We start from the raw sequence: 6,000 nt of genomic DNA, 5'->3' as shown, positions 1-6,000 counted from the left end.
CCCAAACCCAGGGAGATGTGGTGCGGGTAGCTGAGCGCATTTCTACAGAGCCCTAGGGGCAGGAGATAGGAGAGGGAGGACAGGCCAGGAATTGGAAAAGTGCTCTGGAGCTAAGAACCCAGAGGTCTCCCATCTATAGAAACTGGGTCACCTAAGGTGGGATTGTCCCCTGTAAGGTAGAAGCAAAGAGCTTAACCTAGACACCAGGACCGAGGGTAGTGCCCAGGAAGCCCTATACAAGAAGAAACTCGGTCATAGGAGGCCCTGCTTTCAGTGTGAGGAAAAGGGCCCATAAAGAGATTTTTCACCCCTCAGGGAAAAGAAAGACACAGACAAGAACGAGAGGCCTATAGTGAGCCTGGAGATGCTATGGGTAAAGCCAAAGGGAAGGCGAGCTATAGGGAGCAGAGAGATCCCAATGACAAATCTGAGGGAGTCAGGAATTGACTAAGAGTTGAACCATGAGAAGGAGAATTTGAACCCTGAGAGTGAGGGCGCTGTGGGAATTCGGTAAAACAGGTGCAGAGCAGGCTTTGCAAAACCTGTGCAGACTTGGAATCCTGGTAGAAGCAGCTGAGGGAGACAGTGGAGGAGAAAGGGAAACAGTCGCTCAAGGAGGGGGACATAGCGCAAGAGTGTGAAACTCGGTGCACGCGGTTACAGGAAATGCAGGGGAGGGGCTACCTGCACCCTGTGAGCAGAAGCAGGCTCTGTGTCCACCCCACCCCACCTTGTAGGATTAAGGTGGCCCTGTGGCCTGTGAATCCTACAAGGTGCCCCTGGAGGGAGGGACAGGAGAAGGGAAGGGATTGCAAACAGGATCAGCTGGGGGGAGTAGGCTGGGCTGATAATGTCAGGAAGCTGGTAGCAGAGAGGGGCTGCTGCTGGAGAGGATGAGGCCTGTCTGGGCAAAGGGAGGAGCGTATGGAGCTGGCACACCCAGCGCACGGCGCGGAACCAGGAGTGATAGGAAGCAGTCCAGGCATGGAGCGGTGCTGGCTAGGCCAGGCCAGCCCAGAACTGCTGGATGGAGGGGCGCTGTTCTGGAACATGGGTTAGAGAGAGGGTATGTCTACACTACCCCGCTAGTTCGAACTAGCGGGGTAATGTATGCATACCGAACTTGCTAATGAAGCCCGGGATTTGAATTTCCCGGGCTTCATTAGCATAAAGCCGTCTCCGCCATTTTTAAAAGCCGGCTAGTGCGAATCCCGTGCCGCGCGGCTACACGCGGCACGGGCTAGATAGTTCGAACTACGTAGTTATTCCGAACTATCTGTACGCCTCGTAGAACGAGGTGTACAGATAGATCGGAATGGCTACGTAGTTCGAACTATCTAGCCCGTGCCGCGTGTAGCCGCGCGGCACGGGGTTCGCACTAGCCAGCTTTTAAAAATGGCGGAGCCGGCTTTATGCTAATGAAGCCCGGGAAATTCAAATCCCGGGCTTCATTAGCAAGTTCGGTATGCATACATTACCCCGCTAGTTCGAACTAGCGGGGTAGTGTAGATATACCCAGAGTGGGCCTGGCTTTCCCTACCAGACACTGAGCTTATAGTATGGTCTGGCAGGGCAGGGAGTGGAAAACCTGCCTGGGGCACCGTAGGCGTGACAAGGAATCGAAGGGCTGCACTCTGGAAGAGGCGGAAACAATGAGTGGTCTCGCCAGGGAGCTGAGTCAAGAAGAGGCCACTGAATGAGAGAAGAGCTTCTGTCCCATGACAGAGAGGATGTGGTGGTGTGCAACAGCGGGAGGGGACCTCGCCTGAGAACTCATGACTAAGAAGAGCAGCATATCCCATGTCACACCCTAATCATGGATCGTCAGCTGGGTTCAAACCCAGGACTATCAGTCCCATAGCACTGACCTCGCCCACTGAGCAAAAGGAGAAACTCCATTAACTGGTAGCAGTAGTTAGTTGTTATCATCGAGTGCATTAGGTGCTAGAGGAGGACAAATTTCCAGTGGGAGAGGGAGTGATGGGTCTGTCTGTTTCTCTCTCTCTCACACACACAGAATTTTTGTTACCTAATCCTTCTATGGCCCCCAGCCATTCTCAGCCCCAGTGTGCTAGGTGCTGTATGTGTGCATGCGGCGAAGGGGTTATAGATCCAGTGTGTGTCATTCTCCCTCTTAGTACTTGGCTGTCCAGATGATTGCCCTGTGGCAGAGTGTGACATGCTGTGCACACCCACTGAACTACACTGGGGATGTACCTGAGACCCCTTCACCCAGCAGACCATATCCCCGCTCTCCCTGTCTGCTCTCTCCCACAGGACGAGCAAGATCCTCCTCGGAATTCAGCTCTTTCCTCTGCAGTCCCAGCTACTTTACCCTGCGAGAAACCTCCCCGAGCTCGTCAGATCCCCTCTGCTATAAGAGAGACCATGTCTGTCATGGGCAGGGAAGGCCCCATGCTTCCCACCCAAATCCAGCCTCTCTCCAGGCCTCCTCTCCTGAGCAGACGAGACCCGCCGGAGCAGCCGGCCCATTTACACCAGACATCAGCCCATGGCTTAGACTTCAACATCCTCCAGGAGCACCTGCAGAGCCAGCTGAGAGCGTTCATCCTTTTAACAGAGTCACAGTCTCAAGTCCTCCCCAGCACTCCTGCTGAGCCCCTGCTGGAGGAAGACTCCATGGTGATGTTTGACATGAGCAGGGTTCCTCTCCTGGGCAGTGCTGAGTGGGACGAGCTGGACCATCCTGTGTGCACAAAGAGAATCCAGGAAGAGCAGGACATAGCCCTCCAGAGACACACCACCGCTCTTCTGCCTCCAGAGCCACAAAACAAAGCCCCAGGGTAGCCAGTGTTGGGTAAGAGGGATGCCAAGCAGCTGTGGGACTTACTTCCACATCAGGCCACCTATGGATTTCCAACACAGGTCCGCACACCTCTGCAAGTTGAATTTGGACCCCGGAACACCGAAGGGAGCCAGAAGCCAAGCGTCTACCTGACGGAAACCCGGCTCCCAGATGCCCACCTGGTTTTTCCAGCCCCCGACACCAGCCCATCTGTGCATGTGCCCATAATGGTAGCCAAGTTGCAGAGCCGGGTGGCCCAGAAAAGTTTGGATATCCAAATGAAGGTATTTCCTCGGCTGATGAGCGAGTCACAAGGAAATACGCCTTTTCTGAAAGAGACCAGCCCTGCCTGGCCCCCACAGAGATGTGGAGATCTGGGGAAGGACAGTATGACAGCATTCCCAGCAAGGGGGAAGGATCCATTCCAACCTGTCAGCCAATGGGAGCTGATCTCTCTTGACCCAGAGCCCCCTGCAAAGCTGCCTCCCCCCCATCTCCATCTCATTATCAAGGTGCAGGTGCAACAAAGATGCGGGCTGCTCTGGAGGGTCCAGGATTCCCTAAGGGAGTCTGCCAGAAATGCAGCAAGCGGCGAGAGAAAAGACTTGCTGGCTTGGCAGGTGCTGACTTGCCTGGAAGGTCCCATGGAATTCCCCAGTGAGAGACACTGAGAGACTCGTGTGCATCAGCCTATCTCGTGTGGCTTCTTCCAGGAGGCAACAACAAGAGGCATGATGAAAAGGGGAAAAAAGCTCCCAGCAAGCAACCAGCAATGGTGTCCGCGGCTACAAGCACAACGGGGCTTTCTCAAGCTGGCTTGAAAGCAGCTGGAAGCCCTGAGGGTTCTTCTCCACAGGCTTCCAGACACAGGACACAATCCCCATCAAGGAACAAAGTTCCAGTTCTGAAGTGGATCTTCATGTACCTCAAGCAAACTCTCTCCAAGCTTCAGAGCAAAGTTACGTGCCAGATGTCCCACGATGCCCGCCCCAAAGCACCCGATACTAAGTTTACAAAGCCTTCCTTCTGGAGGAGAAGGACCTCCAAGGGTGTCCGCTTTCCCTACTATTGAATACCACCCTGACAACGTGGCCGCTAGCAGACAGAGACCTTGGGATGCTTATGACCAAATTTCTAGATGAAAGGAATCCCCAGCAAATTAGTGTAATAGAGTAAATACCTAACTGGATTAGCTTTAACTTAATTTAATTAGTTGCTTTACTTCGATTTTTTAAATAAAAGCCAATGTTGTTTGGAGCAGAGTAACAGCAAATCCTCTATGTTTTCAGAAACTGCCCTGGTGTTAGCTATCTAAAGGTGGCAGGGAATGTGGCAGGTAAATGCCCTAAAGATATATATATGGGAGGGTGGCAAACTGGGGATTCCAGAGGGCCATAGGTTTCAACAAGGCTCAGAAGAGAAACGTACTCGCAGACAAAGGGCAGGGCTTTCCTGCGGTTATGGGGAGCCTGGGATTGGCACAGTGGTGGACTCGAGATCAGAGGGAGGACTGGAGTAGGCAGCATGGAGGCCCCTGAATCAAAGAGCGGGAGATGGAGAGATCTGCCACCGACCTGAGGAGAGGGCTCTGTAATGGAGTTTTGTCAACCCCTAATTACCCTCTCAACTGCCTCTCTGGGCTCCGCCCTTTCAGAATCAGGTCCCCATGGGACTCCCAGAGCCCTGGCCAGCATCTGCCAGGCCCCAACCTCACTGGGTAGCAACATGTTTGCAGTAGAGGCTCACTAGGCACCGGTGTTTCTGAGCGTGTGCCTGACAGCACCCACACCAGGTCAGGCAGGAGTTTTGCCTCCTGACTCGGCCGTGGGGCCAGATTAAGCTGTTATGGATGAGCTCACAGGGTGCGGGGGCGGAGCTCCAGTACCAATGGGTTTTTAATTGTTTTCCCACTGTGGGAATTGCTCAGCCGTTTGCCACGTGGCGAGGGGCGCAGAGCAAATCTGGAGTCCTTCCTTATAAGGCACCAAGCCAGTCACACTAAGCACTGCTGTTCTCCACTCTGGACAGCAAGAAGCCTCACAAGCAAATCCCCTCACACACACCAGCCTTCCCTGTGCCACAACCAGCCCCTCTCCTTACACCGGTGAGAGGTTATCAACCCATGTCACCAACTCCTGACAGGTTCTCCCGGTCCCGAAGGTCCAGCCACAGTCCCAGGTCAATTCATACCTCAGGCCTTCCCCACAAGAGCTCGTTGGGCCAGTCCATTAGCATCTAACTTCTAAAGGTTTAATAACGAAAGAAAAGGTCGAGAGTGAGATTGTTACAGAGAATACATCACACACATCAGTCACCCAGTTCTTGATGCAGGCTCTTAGCAGAGATGTTACAAACCACCAGCTTACAAATCTCTGGAGCACATCCCTATGTCAGGATGAGTCAGCAAATCCTTCCGGGCCTCCTGTCCCTAGCAAAGAGTGAAGGGCAAGAGCAGAGGGCAAGAGCGAAGACAAGACGGAGGCATCCTCAGGATACTTTTATAATCTTCCCATGCGGGGGAAAACCCATTCCTCCTCTGGGTGCTAGTTCCTCATGACCCACAAACCAGTTTCTTTCCTTTATAGAGAAGTAACCAGGGAGTATCCAGGTGCGTCCTCAGGCCTGGGGCCATTCTGTGCTCCTCAGGTGTTAATTGGCAACAGGGGTGGACACCAGCCATGGCCCCGCTTTCCTGTTAGCAATCTGGCAGGAGTGGTACACACCAGCTAAAGGAGCTGAGTGAGCCGGGTTTTTGTTTACCTATCCTACTGTAAAATCTCGGCCCACAGACCTATCCATGGTGTGCAGTGCTGAGGGTATGTGGGTGTAGGGTGCGCCGCGGTCTGCACAGTGCTGAGGGATCGTTGGACGGGGAGCTGTGGTCTATGCAGAGTTGAGGGCTGGGGTGGAGGTGCTGTGGTCCAGAAAGAGCTTAGAGCTGGCTGACCTGTCCTGCCCTTTCTGGGGGCTCAGAGCAGACCCGCCCCAAACCTTGCCCAGGGGTGCTGTGTGTCTGTTGGCCCCACTACTAGGGTGTATTTATGTCAGAGCTTAAGGGCAGAAGGACCCAGCAGATCATCCAAGGCCACCTGCAGCACCCAGCCCCTGCCCAATAACCACTGAGCTCTGGCTCAGAAACATGCTGGCAGCAAGGCGGCTGCTTTACACAGCTTTGTATCCGGTGCAGACTTTGC

This window comes from Pelodiscus sinensis, chromosome 13, assembly GCF_052426305.1.
Source record: "Pelodiscus sinensis isolate ZL-2025 chromosome 13, ASM5242630v1, whole genome shotgun sequence".
Lineage (NCBI taxonomy): Eukaryota > Metazoa > Chordata > Testudines > Trionychidae > Pelodiscus > Pelodiscus sinensis.
This window is presented reverse-complemented; position numbering follows the sequence as displayed.